This window comes from Taudactylus pleione, unplaced genomic scaffold (genome assembly GCF_031769625.1).
Source record: "Taudactylus pleione unplaced genomic scaffold, aTauple2 ptg000497l, whole genome shotgun sequence".
NCBI classification, from domain to species: Eukaryota; Metazoa; Chordata; class Amphibia; order Anura; family Myobatrachidae; genus Taudactylus; species Taudactylus pleione.
The window spans coordinates 1,367,235-1,382,366 of NW_028284899.1; the positions used below are offsets into that span (position 1 = coordinate 1,367,235).

General features: G+C 32.1%; 8 non-coding genes across 8 annotated transcripts; all 8 read right to left on the reverse strand.

The window, feature by feature from the left end:
- Window positions 1-2,518: 2,518 nt before the first annotated feature.
- On the reverse strand, window positions 2,519-2,589 carry TRNAG-CCC (transfer RNA glycine (anticodon CCC)). Its single transcript has one exon. It is a non-coding gene; the product is annotated as a tRNA-Gly (tRNA).
- Window positions 2,590-4,596: 2,007 nt separating this feature from the next.
- TRNAG-CCC (transfer RNA glycine (anticodon CCC)) lies at window positions 4,597-4,667 on the reverse strand. The gene has a single exon. It is a non-coding gene; the product is annotated as a tRNA-Gly (tRNA).
- A 2,527-nt stretch (window positions 4,668-7,194) lies between these two features.
- On the reverse strand, window positions 7,195-7,265 carry TRNAG-CCC (transfer RNA glycine (anticodon CCC)). Its single transcript has one exon. It is a non-coding gene; the product is annotated as a tRNA-Gly (tRNA).
- Window positions 7,266-7,715: 450 nt separating this feature from the next.
- Window positions 7,716-7,786, reverse strand: TRNAG-CCC (transfer RNA glycine (anticodon CCC)). The gene has a single exon. It is a non-coding gene; the product is annotated as a tRNA-Gly (tRNA).
- Window positions 7,787-8,751: 965 nt separating this feature from the next.
- Window positions 8,752-8,822, reverse strand: TRNAG-CCC (transfer RNA glycine (anticodon CCC)). Its single transcript has one exon. It is a non-coding gene; the product is annotated as a tRNA-Gly (tRNA).
- A 450-nt stretch (window positions 8,823-9,272) lies between these two features.
- TRNAG-CCC (transfer RNA glycine (anticodon CCC)) lies at window positions 9,273-9,343 on the reverse strand. Its single transcript has one exon. It is a non-coding gene; the product is annotated as a tRNA-Gly (tRNA).
- Window positions 9,344-10,308: 965 nt separating this feature from the next.
- TRNAG-CCC (transfer RNA glycine (anticodon CCC)) lies at window positions 10,309-10,379 on the reverse strand. Its single transcript has one exon. It is a non-coding gene; the product is annotated as a tRNA-Gly (tRNA).
- A 2,521-nt stretch (window positions 10,380-12,900) lies between these two features.
- On the reverse strand, window positions 12,901-12,971 carry TRNAG-CCC (transfer RNA glycine (anticodon CCC)). Its single transcript has one exon. It is a non-coding gene; the product is annotated as a tRNA-Gly (tRNA).
- Window positions 12,972-15,132: the final 2,161 nt, after the last annotated feature.

Here is a 15,132-nt window from a genome sequence, read left to right on the forward strand (position 1 = left end):
ACATTCACATAAAAGAAGTCTTGCAATCAATTGTTAATCTCTAGTGAAAATTGTGCAATGTGACTGTGTTTTTCAAGTGAAGTTGTACTATCTCCACTGCCTTATAAGTTTCCCACAATAAGAAATACATATATTTACTCTTTGGATGTATTTTTTTTTATGGAAAGATTTGATAATGACATTGTGGATCAGATTTAAAAAATTAAGAAATATAATTGACTTCACAATTAAAGCTTTAACTCTTTAGTGTTTGTATCACTGGTACATTTTTTTTTACCTGTGGAGAGAAAATGTTACCTCTATGCTTTTTAAGAATTTTGTGAATTGAGACATCTTCAAGGACTATCTCTGAGAAAAGCAATAAAGCTATGTTTTTTATACAGATTAATTATATATTAATTTAACAGATTTTATAGAATTCAAAAGACACACTTTTATGTGCTAGCTGGGACTCGAACCCAGGTCGCAAGAATGGGAATCTTGCATGTTACCCTTATTTTACTAGCACTTTTTAGCTACCTATAATTCACACAACAAATGACTAACAATCAATTGATGATCTTTAGTCAAAAATTTTCAATTTGGCTATGATTTTCAAGTGAAATTGTACTATTTGCATTGTTGTATAGATTTCCCAAGATAAGAAATACATATCTTTGCTCCATGGATGTATTTTTAGTTCAAGGAAGATTGTGCTAAAGAGTTTGTGGAACAAACATAAATAATTCGGAAATGTAATTGCCTTTACAATAGCAGCTTTGGGTTTTTAGTGTTTGTGTCAGTAGCACATTTTTTTTACTTGTGGAGAGGAAATGTTACTATTATGCTTTTTAAGAATTTGGTGAATAGAGACATCTTTGAGGCTCATCTTTGAGAAATGCAATATTGTAATGTTTTTAATGAGATTCAATATATATTAATTTGAAAAATGTCCTAGGATTCAAAAAAACATATTTTCATGCGCTAGCCGGGACTCGAACCTGGGTCGCAAGAATGGGAATTTTGCATGATACCCCTACACTACTAGCGCTCTTTAGAAACCTTTAATTCACACAACAAATGACTAACAATCAATTGATAATCTTTAGTCAAAAATGTGCAATTTGGCTATGATTTTCAAGTGAAATTGTACTATTTGCACTGTTGTATAGATTTCCCAAGATAAGAAGTACATACATTTTCTCCATGGATGTATTTTTAGTTCAAGGAAGATTGTGCTAAAGAGTTAGTGGAGCAAATATAAATAATTCGGAAATGTTATTGCCTTTACAATAGCAGCTTTGGGACTTTAGTGTTTGTGCCAGTAGCACAATTTTTTTTGCCTGTGGAGAGGAAGTGTTACTTCTATGCTTTTTAAGAATTTGGTGAATAGAGACATCTTGGATGCTAATCTCTGAGAAATGCAATATTGCAGTGTTTTTAGTGAGATTCAATATATATTAATTTGAAACATTTCATAGGATTCAAAAGACACTTTATGCACTAGCCGGGTCTCAAACCAAGGTCGCACGAATGATAATTTTGCATGATACCCCTACACTAGCACATTCTTAAAGAACTACATTCACATAAAAGAAGTCTTGCAATCAATTGTTAATCTCTAGTGAAAATTGTGCAATGTGACTGTGTTTTTCAAGTGAAGTTGTACTATCTCCACTGCCTTATAAGTTTCCCACAATAAGAAATACATATATTTACTCTTTGGATGTATTTTTTTTTATGGAAAGATTTGATAATGACATTGTGGAGCAGATTTAAAAAATTAAGAAATATAATTGACTTCACAATTAAAGCTTTAACTCTTTAGTGTTTGTATCACTGGTACATTTTTTTTTACCTGTGGAGAGAAAATGTTACCTCTATGCTTTTTAAGAATTTTGTGAATTGAGACATCTTCAAGGACTATCTCTGAGAAAAGCAATAAAGCTATGTTTTTTATACAGATTAATTATATATTAATTTAACAGATTTTATAGAATTCAAAAGACACACTTTTATGTGCTAGCTGGGACTCGAACCCAGGTCGCAAGAATGGGAATCTTGCATGTTACCCCTACTTTACTAGCACTTTTTAGCTACTTATAATTCACACAACAAATGACTAACAATCAATTGATGATCTTTAGTCAAAAATTTTCAATTTGGCTATGATTTTCAAGTGAAATTGTACTATTTGCACTGTTGTATAGATTTCCCAAGATAAGAAATACATATCTTTGCTCCATGGATGTATGTTTAGTTCAAGGAAGATTGTGCTAAAGAGTTTGTGGAACAAATGTAGTTAATTCGGAAATGTAATTGCCTTTACAATAGAAACTTTGGGTCTTTAGTGTTTGTGTCCGTAGCACTTTTTTTTTACCTGTGGAGAGGAAATGTTACTATTATGCTTTTCAAGAATTTGGAGAATAGAGACATCTTAGAGGCTCATCTTTGAGAAATGCAATATTGTAATGTTTTTAGTGACATTCAATATATATTAATTTGAAAAATGTCATAGGATTCAAAAAACACATTTTTATGCGCTAGCCGGGACTCGAACCCGGGTCGCAAGAATGGGAATCTTGCATGATACTCCTACACTACTAGCGCTCTTTAGAAACCTTTAATTCACACAACAAATGACTAACAATCAATTGATAATCTTTAGTCAAAAATGTTCAAATTGGCTATGATTTTCTAGTGAAATTGTTCTATTTGCACTGTAGTATAGATTTCCCAAGATAAGAAGTACACACATTTGCTCCATGGATGTATTTTTAGTTCAAGGAAGATTATGCTAAAGAGTTTGTGGAGCAAATATAAATAATTCGGAAATGTTATTGCCTTTACAATAGCAGCTTTGGGACTTTAGTGTTTGTGCCAGTAGCACAATTTTTTTACCTGTGGAGAGGAAGTGTTACTTCTATGCTTTTTAAGAATTTGGTAAATAGAGACATCTTGGATGCTAATCTCTGAGAAATGCAATATTGCAGTGTTTTTTGTGAGATTCAATATATATTAATTTGAAACATTTCATAGGATTCAAAAGACACATTATGCACTAGCCAGGTCTCAAACCAAGGTCGCACGAATGATAATCTTGCATGATACCCCTACACTAGCACATTCTTAAAGAACTACATTCACATAAAAGATGTCTTGCAATCAATTGTTAATCTCTAGTGAAAATTGTGCAATGTGACTGTGTTTTTCAAGTGAAGTTGTACTATCTCCACTGCCTTATAAGTTTCCCACAATAAGAAATACATATATTTACTCTTTGGATGTATTTTTTTTCAAGGAAAAATTTGATAATGACATTGTGGAGCAGATGTAAAAAATTAAGAAATATAATTGACTTCACAATTAAAGCTTTAATTCTTTAGTGTTTGTATCACTGGTACATTTTTTTTACCTGTGGAGAGAAAATGTTACCTCTATGCTTTTTAAGAATTTTGTGAATTGAGACATCTTCAAGGACTATCTCTGAGAAAAGCAATAAAGCTATGTTTTTTATACAGATTAATTATATATTAATTTAACAGATTTTATAGAATTCAAAAGACACACTTTTATGTGCTAGCTGGGACTCGAACCCAGGTCGCAAGAATGGGAATCTTGCATGTTACCCCTACTTTAATAGCGCTTTTTAGCTACCTATAATTCACACAACAAATGACTAACAATCAATTGATGATCTTTAGTCAAAAATGTTCAATTTGGCTATGATTTTCAAGTGAAATTGTACTATTTGCACTGTTGTATAGATTTCCCAAGATAAGAAATACATATCTTTGCTCCATGGATGTATTTTTAGTTCAAGGAAGATTGTGCTAAAGAGTTTTTGGAACAAATGTAGTTAATTCGGAAATGTAATTGCCTTTACAATAGCAGCTTTGGGTCTTTAGTGTTTGTGTCCGTAGCACTTTTTTTTTACCTGTGGAGAGGAAATGTTACTATAATGCTTTTTAAGAATTTGGTGAATAGAGACATCTTGGAGACTCATCTTTGATAAATGCAATATTGTAATGTTTTTAGTGAGATTCAATATATATTAATTTGAAAAATGTCATAGGATTCAAAAAACACATTTTCATGCGCTAACCGGGACTCGAAGCCGGGTCGCAAGAATGGGAATCTTGCATGATACCCCTACACTACTAGCGCTTTTTAGCTACCTATAATTCACACAACAAATTACTAACAATCAATTGATGATCTTTAGTCAAACATGTTCAATTTGGCTATGATTTTCAAGTGAAATTGTACTATTTGCACTGTTGTATAGATTTCCCAAGATAAGAAATACATATCTTTGCTCCATGGATGTATTTATAGTTAAAGGAAGATTGTGCTAAAGAGTTTGTGGAACAAATATAAATAATTCGGAAATGTAATTGCCTTTACAATAGCAGCTTTGGGTCTTTAGTGTTTGTGTCAGTAGCACATTTTTTTTACCTGTGGAGAGGAAATGTTACTATTATGCTTTTTAAGAATTTGGTGAATAGAGACATCTTGGAGGCTCATCTTTGAGAAATGCAATATTGTAATGTTTTTAGTGAGATTAAATATATATTATTTTGAAAAATGTCATAGGGTTCAAAAAACACATTTTCATGCACTAGCCGGGACTCTAACCCGGGTCACAAGAATGGGAATCTTGCATGATACCCCTACACTACTAGCGCTCTTCAGAAACTTTTAATTCACATAACAAATGACTAACAATCAGTTGATAATCTTTAGTCAAAAATGTGCAATTTGGCTATGATTTTCAAGTGAAATTGTACTATTTGCACTGTTGTATAGATTTCCCAAGATAAGAAGTACATACATTTTCTCCATGGATGTATTTTTAGTTCAAGGAAGATTGTGCTAAAGAGTTAGTGGAGCAAATATAAATAATTCGGAAATGTTATTGCCTTTACAATAGCAGCTTTGGGACTTTAGTGTTTGTGCCAGTAGCACAATTTTTTTTGCCTGTGGAGAGGAAGTGTTACTTCTATGCTTTTTAAGAATTTGGTGAATAGAGACATCTTGGATGCTAATCTCTGAGAAATGCAATATTGCAGTGTTTTTAGTGAGATTCAATATATATTAATTTGAAACATTTCATAGGATTCAAAAGACACTTTATGCACTAGCCGGGTCTCAAACCAAGGTCGCACGAATGATAATCTTGCATGATACCCCTACACTAGCACATTCTTAAAGAACTACATTCACATAAAAGAAGTCTTGCAATCAATTGTTAATCTCTAGTGAAAATTGTGCAATGTGACTGTGTTTTTCAAGTGAAGTTGTACTATCTCCACTGCCTTATAAGTTTCCCACAATAAGAAATACATATATTTACTCTTTGGATGTATTTTTTTTTATGGAAAGATTTGATAATGACATTGTGGATCAGATTTAAAAAATTAAGAAATATAATTGACTTCACAATTAAAGCTTTAACTCTTTAGTGTTTGTATCACTGGTACATTTTTTTTTACCTGTGGAGAGAAAATGTTACCTCTATGCTTTTTAAGAATTTTGTGAATTGAGACATCTTCAAGGACTATCTCTGAGAAAAGCAATAAAGCTATGTTTTTTATACAGATTAATTATATATTAATTTAACAGATTTTATAGAATTCAAAAGACACACTTTTATGTGCTAGCTGGGACTCGAACCCAGGTCGCAAGAATGGGAATCTTGCATGTTACCCTTATTTTACTAGCACTTTTTAGCTACCTATAATTCACACAACAAATGACTAACAATCAATTGATGATCTTTAGTCAAAAATTTTCAATTTGGCTATGATTTTCAAGTGAAATTGTACTATTTGCATTGTTGTATAGATTTCCCAAGATAAGAAATACATATCTTTGCTCCATGGATGTATTTTTAGTTCAAGGAAGATTGTGCTAAAGAGTTTGTGGAACAAACATAAATAATTCGGAAATGTAATTGCCTTTACAATAGCAGCTTTGGGTTTTTAGTGTTTGTGTCAGTAGCACATTTTTTTTACTTGTGGAGAGGAAATGTTACTATTATGCTTTTTAAGAATTTGGTGAATAGAGACATTTTTGAGGCTCATCTTTGAGAAATGCAATATTGTAATGTTTTTAATGAGATTCAATATATATTAATTTGAAAAATGTCCTAGGATTCAAAAAAACATATTTTCATGCGCTAGCCGGGACTCGAACCTGGGTCGCAAGAATGGGAATTTTGCATGATACCCCTACACTACTAGCGCTCTTTAGAAACCTTTAATTCACACAACAAATGACTAACAATCAATTGATAATCTTTAGTCAAAAATGTGCAATTTGGCTATGATTTTCAAGTGAAATTGTACTATTTGCACTGTTGTATAGATTTCCCAAGATAAGAAGTACATACATTTTCTCCATGGATGTATTTTTAGTTCAAGGAAGATTGTGCTAAAGAGTTAGTGGAGCAAATATAAATAATTCGGAAATGTTATTGCCTTTACAATAGCAGCTTTGGGACTTTAGTGTTTGTGCCAGTAGCACAATTTTTTTTGCCTGTGGAGAGGAAGTGTTACTTCTATGCTTTTTAAGAATTTGGTGAATAGAGACATCTTGGATGCTAATCTCTGAGAAATGCAATATTGCAGTGTTTTTAGTGAGATTCAATATATATTAATTTGAAACATTTCATAGGATTCAAAAGACACTTTATGCACTAGCCGGGTCTCAAACCAAGGTCGCACGAATGATAATCTTGCATGATACCCCTACACTAGCACATTCTTAAAGAACTACATTCACATAAAAGAAGTCTTGCAATCAATTGTTAATCTCTAGTGAAAATTGTGCAATGTGACTGTGTTTTTCAAGTGAAGTTGTACTATCTCCACTGCCTTATAAGTTTCCCACAATAAGAAATACATATATTTACTCTTTGGATGTATTTTTTTTTATGGAAAGATTTGATAATGACATTGTGGAGCAGATTTAAAAAATTAAGAAATATAATTGACTTCACAATTAAAGCTTTAACTCTTTAGTGTTTGTATCACTGGTACATTTTTTTTTACCTGTGGAGAGAAAATGTTACCTCTATGCTTTTTAAGAATTTTGTGAATTGAGACATCTTCAAGGACTATCTCTGAGAAAAGCAATAAAGCTATGTTTTTTATACAGATTAATTATATATTAATTTAACAGATTTTATAGAATTCAAAAGACACACTTTTATGTGCTAGCTGGGACTCGAACCCAGATCGCAAGAATGGGAATCTTGCATGATACCCCTACACTACTAGCGCTTTTTAGCTACCTATAATTCACACAACAAATGACTAACAATCAATTGATGATCTTTAGTCAAAAATGTTCAATTTGGCTATGATTTTCAAGTGAAATTGTACTATTTGCATTGTTGTATAGATTTCCCAAGATAAGAAATACATATCTTTGCTCCATGGATGTATTTTTAGTTCAAGGAAGATTGTGCTAAAGAGTTTGTGGAACAAACATAAATAATTCGGAAATGTAATTGCCTTTACAATAGCAGCTTTGGGTCTTTAGTGTTTGTGTCAGTAGCACATTTTTTTTACCTGTGGAGAGGAAATGTTACTATTATGCTTTTTAAGAATTTGGTGAATAGAGACATCTTTGAGGCTCATCTTTGAGAAATGCAATATTGTAATGTTTTTAATGAGATTCAATATATATTAATTTGAAAAATGTCCTAGGATTCAAAAAACACATTTTCATGCGCTAGCCGGGACTCGAACCCTGGTCGCAAGAATGGGAATCTTGCATGATACCCCTACACTACTAGCGCTCTTTAGAAACCTTTAATTCACACAACAAATGACTAACAATCAATTGATAATCTTTAGTCAAAAATGTTCAATTTGGCTATGATTTTCAAGTGAAATTGTTCTATTTGCACTGTAGTATAGATTTCCCAAGATAAGAAGTACATACATTTGCTCCATGGATGTATTTTTAGTTCAAGGAAGATTGTGCTAAAGAGTTTTTGGAGCAAATATAAATAATTCGGAAATGTAATTGCCTTTACAATAGCAGCTTTGGGACTTTAGTGTTTGTGTCAGTAGCACAATTTTTTTACCTGTGGAGAGGAACTGTTACTTCTATGCTTTTGAAGAATTTGGTGAATAGAGACATCTTGGATGCTAATCTCTGAGAAATGCAATATTGCAGTGTTTTTAGTGAGATTCAATATATATTAATTTGAAACATTTCATAGGATTCAAAAGACACATTATGCACTAGCCAGGTCTCAAACCAAGGTCGCACGAATGATAATCTTGCATGATACCCCTACACTAGCACATTCTTAAAGAACTACATTCACATAAAAGAAGTCTTACAATCAATTGTTAATCTCTAGTGAAAATTGTGCAATGTGACTGTGTTTTTCAAGTGAAGTTGTACTATCTCCACTGCCTTATAAGTTTCCCACAATAAGAAATACATATATTTAATCTTTGGATGCATTTTTTTTCAAGGAAAGATTTGATAATGACATTGTGGAGCAGATGTAAAAAATTAAGAAATATAATTGACTTCACAATTAAAGCTTTAACTCTTTAGTGTCTGTATCACTGGTACATTGTTTTTACCTGTGTAGAGAAAATGTTACCTCTATGCTTTTTAAGAATTTTGTGAATTGAGACATCTTCAAGGACTATCTCTGAGAAAAGCAATAAAGCTATGTTTTTTATACAGATTAATTATATATTAATTTAACAGATTTTATAGAATTCAAAAGAGACACTTTTATGCGCTAGCTGGGACTCGAACCCAGGTCGCAAGAATGGGAATCTTGCATGATACCCCTACACTACTAGCGCTTTTTAGCTACCTATAATTCACACAACAAATGACTAACAATCAATTGATGATCTTTAGTCAAAAATGTTCAATTTGGCTATGATTTTCAAGTGAAATTGTACTATTTGCACTGTTGTATAGATTTCCCAAGATAAGAAATACATATCTTTGCTCCATGGATGTATTTTTAGTTCAAGGAAGATTGTGCTAAAGAGTTTTTGGAACAAATGTAGTTAATTCGGAAATGTAATTGCCTTTACAATAGAAACTTTGGGTCTTTAGTGTTTGTGTCCGTAGCACTTTTTTTTTACCTGTGGAGAGGAAATGTTACTATTATGCTTTTCAAGATTTTGGAGAATAGAGACATCTTAGAGGCTCATCTTTGAGAAATGCAATATTGTAATGTTTTTAGTGAGATTCAATATATATTAATTTGAAAAATGTCATAGGATTCAAAAAACACATTTTTATGCGCTAGCCGGGACTCGAACCCGGGTCGCAAGAATGGGAATCTTGCATGATACCCCTACACTACTAGCGCTCTTTAGAAACCTTTAATTCACACAACAAATGACTAACAATCAATTGATAATCTTTAGTCAAAAATGTTCAATTTGGCTATGATTTTCAAGTGAAATTGTTCTATTTGCACTGTAGTATAGATTTCCCAAGATAAGAAGTACATACATTTGCTCCATGGATGTATTTTTAGTTAAAGGAAGATTATGCTAAAGAGTTTTTGGAGCAAACATAAATAATTCGGAAATGTAATTGCCTTTACAATAGCAGCTTTGGGACTGTAGTGTTTGTGTCAGTAGCACAATTTTTTTACCTGTGGAGAGGAAGTGTTACTTCTATGCTTTTTAAGAATTTGGTGAATAGAGACATCTTGGATGCTAATCTCTGAGAAATGCAATATTGCAGTGTTTTTAGTGAGATTCAATATATATTAATTTGAAACATTTCATAGGATTCAAAAGACACATTATGCACTAGCCGGGTCTCAAACCAAGGTCGCACGAATGATAATTTTGCATGATACCCCTACACTAGCACATTCTTAAAGAACTACATTCACATAAAAGAAGTCTTGCAATCAATTGTTAATCTCTAGTGAAAATTGTGCAATGTGACTGTGTTTTTCAAGTGAAGCTGAACTATCTCCACTGCCTTATAAGTTTCCCACAATAAGAAATACATATATTTACTCTTTGGATGTATTTTTTTTCAAGGAAAGATTTGATAATGACATTGTGGAGCAGATGTAAAAAATTAAGAAATATAATTGACTTCACAATTAAAGCTTTAACTCTTTAGTGTTTGTATTACTGGTACATTTTTTTTACCTGTGGAGAGAAAATGTTACCTCTATGCTTTTTAAGAATTTTGTGAATTGAGACATCTTCAAGGACTATCTCTGAGAAAAGCAATAAAGCTATGTTTTTTATACAGATTAATTATATATTAATTTAACAGATTTTATAGAATTCAAAAGACACACTTTTATGTGCTAGCTGGGAGTCGAACCCAGGTCGCAAGAATGGGAATCTTGCATGATACCCCTACACTACTAGCGCTTTTTAGCTACCTATAATTCACACAACAAATGACTAACAATCAATTGATGATCTTTAGTCAAAAATTTTCAATTTGGCTATGATTTTCAAGTGAAATTGTACTATTTGCATTGTTGTATAGATTTCCCAAGATAAGAAATACATATCTTTGCTCCATGGATGTATTTTTAGTTCAAGGAAGATTGTGCTAAAGAGTTTGTGGAACAAACATAAATAATTCGGAAATGTAATTGCCTTTACAATAGCAGCTTTGGGTCTTTAGTGTTTGTGTCAGTAGCACATTTTTTTTACCTGTGGAGAGGAAATGTTACTATTATGCTTTTTAAGAATTTGGTGAATAGAGACATCTTTGAGGCTCATCTTTGAGAAATGCAATATTGTAATGTTTTTAATGAGATTCAATATATATTAATTTGAAAAATGTCCTAGGATTCAAAAGACACATTATGCACTAGCCAGGTCTCAAACCAAGGTCGCACGAATGATAATCTTGCATGATACCCCTACACTAGCACATTCTTAAATAACTACATTCACATAAAAGAAGTCTTACAATCAATTGTTAATCTCTAGTGAAAATTGTGCAATGTGACTGTGTTTTTCAAGTGAAGTTGTACTATCTCCACTGCCTTATAAGTTTCCCACAATAAGAAATACATATATTTAATCTTTGGATGCATTTTTTTTCAAGGAAAGATTTGATAATGACATTGTGGAGCAGATGTAAAAAATTAAGAAATATAATTGACTTCACAATTAAAGCTTTAACTCTTTAGTGTCTGTATCACTGGTACAGTTTTTTTACCTGTGTAGAGAAAATGTTACCTCTATGCTTTTTAAGAATTTTGTGAATTGAGACATCTTCAAGGACTATCTCTGAGAAAAGCAATAAAGCTATGTTTTTTATACAGATTAATTATATATTAATTTAACAGATTTTATAGAATTCAAAAGACACACTTTTATGTGCTAGCTGGGACTCGAACCCAGGTCGCAAGAATGGGAATCTTGCATGATACCCCTAGACTACTAGCGCTTTTTAGCTACCTATAATTCACACAACAAATGACTAACAATCAATTGATGATCTTTAGTCAAAAATGTTCAATTTGGCTATGATTTTCAAGTGAAATTGTACTATTTGCACTGTTGTATAGATTTCCCAAGATAAGAAATACATATCTTTGCTCCATGGATGTATTTTTAGTTCAAGGAAGATTGTGCTAAAGAGTTTTTGGAACAAATGTAGTTAATTCGGAAATGTAATTGCCTTTACAATAGCAGCTTTGGGTCTTTAGTGTTTGTGTCCGTAGCACTTTTTTTTTACCTGTGGAGAGGAAATGTTACTATTATGCTTTTTAAGTATTTGGTGAATAGAGACATCTTGGAGGCTCATCTTTGAGAAATGCAATATTGTAATGTTTTTAGTGAGATTCAATATATATTAATTTGAAAAATGTCATAGGATTCAAAAAACAAATTTTCATGCGCTAGCCGGGACTCTAACCGGGTCCCAAGAATGGGAATCTTGCATGATACCCCTACACTACTAGCGCTCTTTAGAAACTTTTAATTCACATAACAAATGACTAACAATCAATTGATAATCTTTAGTCAAAAATGTGCAATTTGGCTATGATTTTCAAGTGAAATTGTACTATTTGCACTGTTGTATAGATTTCCCAAGATAAGAAGTACATACATTTTCTCCATGGATGTATTTTTAGTTCAAGGAAGATTGTGCTAAAGAGTTAGTGGAGCAAATATAAATAATTCGGAAATGTTATTGCCTTTACAATAGCAGCTTTGGGACTTTAGTGTTTGTGTCAGTAGCACAATTTTTTTACCTGTGGAGAGGAAGTGTTACTTCTATGCTTTTTAAGAATTTGGTGAATAGAGACATCTTGGATGCTAATCTCTGAGAAATGCAATATTGCAGTGTTTTTAGTGAGATTCAATATATATTAATTTGAAACATTTCATAGGATTCAAAAGACACATTATGCACTAGCCAGGTCTCAAACCAAGGTCGCACGAATGATAATCTTGCATGATACCCCTACACTAGCACATTCTTAAGGAACTACATTCACATAAAAGAAGTCTTACAATCAATTGTTAATCTCTAGTGAAAATTGTGCAATGTGACTGTGTTTTTCAAGTGAAGTTGTACTATCTCCACTGCCTTATAAGTTTCCCACAATAAGAAATACATATATTTACTCTTTGGATGTATTTTTTTTCAAGGAAAGATTTGATAATGACATTGTGGAGCAGATGTAAAAAATTAAGAAATATAATTGACTTCACAATTAAAGCTTTAACTCTTTAGTGTTTGTATCACTGGTACATTTTTTTTACCTGTGGAGAGAAAATGTTACCTCTATGCTTTTTAAGAATTTTGTGAATTGAGACATCTTCAAGGACTATCTCTGAGAAAAGCAATAAAGCTATGTTTTTTATACAGATTAATTATATATTAATTTAACAGATTTTATAGAATTCAAAAGACACACTTTTATGCGCTAGCTGGGACTCGAACCCAGGTCGCAAGAATGGGAATCTTGCATGATACCCCTACACTACTAGCGCTTTTTAGCTACCTATAATTCACACAACAAATGACTAACAATCAATTGATGATCTTTAGTCAAAAATGTTCAATTTGGCTATGATTTTCAAGTGAAATTGTACTATTTGCACTGTTGTATAGATTTCCCAAGATAAGAAATACATATCTTTGCTCCATGGATGTATTTTTAGTTCAAGGAAGATTGTGCTAAAGAGTTTTTGGAACAAATGTAGTTAATTCGGAAATGTAATTGCCTTTACAATAGCAGCTTTGGGTCTTTAGTGTTTGTGTCCGTAGCACTTTTTTTTTACCTGTGGAGAGGAAAAGTTACTATTACGCTTTTTAAGAATTTGGTGAATAGAGACATCTTGGTGGCTCATCTTTGAGAAATGCAATATTGTAATGTTTTTAGTGAGATTCAATATATATTAATTTGAAAAATGTCATAGGATTCAAAAAACACATTTTCATGCGCTAGCCGGGACTCTAACTGGGTCCCAAGAATGGGAATCTTGCATGATACCCCTACACTACTAGCGCTCTTTAGAAACTTTTAATTCACATAACAAATGACTAACAATCAATTGATAATCTTTAGTCAAAAATGTGCAATTTGGCTATGATTTTCAAGTGAAATTGTACTATTTGCACTGTTGTATAGATTTCCCAAGATAAGAAGTACATACATTTTCTCCATGGATGTATTTTTAGTTCAAGGAAGATTGTGCTAAAGAGTTAGTGGAGCAAATATAAATAATTCGGAAATGTTATTGCCTTTACAATAGCAGCTTTGGGACTTTAGTGTTTGTGCCAGTAGCACAATTTTTTTTGCCTGTGGAGAGGAAGTGTTACTTCTATGCTTTTTAAGAATTTGGTGAATAGAGACATCTTGGATGCTAATCTCTGAGAAATGCAATATTGCAGTGTTTTTAGTGAGATTCAATATATATTAATTTGAAACATTTCATAGGATTCAAAAGACACATTATGCACTAGCCGGGTCTCAAACCAAGGTCGCACGAATGATAATCTTGCATGATACCCCTACACTAGCACATTCTTAAAGAACTACGTTCACATAAAAGAAGTCTTGCAATCAATTGTTAATCTCTAGTGAAAATTGTGCAATGTGACTGTGTTTTTCAAGTGAAGTTGTACTATCTCCACTGCCTTATAAGTTTCCCACAATAAGAAATACATATATTTACTCTTTGGATGTATTTTTTTTTATGGAAAGATTTGATAATGACATTGTGGAGCAGATTTAAAAAATTAAGAAATATAATTGACTTCACAATTAAAGCTTTAACTCTTTAGTGTTTGTATCACTGGAAATTTTTTTTTACCTGTGGAGAGAAAATGTTACCTCTATGCTTTTTAAGAATTTTGTGAATTGAGACATCTTCAAGGACTATCTCTGAGAAAAGCAATAAAGCTATGTTTTTTATACAGATTAATTATATATTAATTTAACAGGTTTTATAGAATTCAAAAGACACACTTTTATGTGCTAGCTGGGACTCGAACCCAGGTCGCAAGAATGGGAATCTTGCATGTTACCCCTACTTTACTAGCACTTTTTAGCTACCTATAATTCACACAACAAATGACTAACAATCAATTGATGATCTTTAGTCAAAAATTTTCAATTTGGCTATGATTTTCAAGTGAAATTGTACTATTTGCACTGTTGTATAGATTTCCCAAGATAAGAAATACATATCTTTGCTCCATGGATGTATGTTTAGTTCAAGGAAGATTGTGCTAAAGAGTTTGTGGAACAAATGTAGTTAATTCGGAAATGTAATTGCCTTTACAATAGCAGCTTTGGGTCTTTAGTGTTTGTGTCCGTAGCACTTTTTTTTTACCTGTGGAGAGGAAATGTTACTATTATGCTTTTTAAGAATTTGGTGAATAGAGACATCTTGGAGACTCATCTTTGATAAATGCAATATTGTAATGTTTTTAGTGAGATTCAATATATATTAATTTGAAAAATGTCATAGGATTCAAAAAACAAATTTTCATGCGCTAGCCGGGACTCTAACCGGGTCCCAAGAATGGGAATCTTGCATGATACCCCTACACTACTAGCGCTCTTTAGAAACTTTTAATTCACATAACAAATGACTAACAATCAATTGATGATCTTTAGTCAAAAATGTTCAATTTGGCTATGAT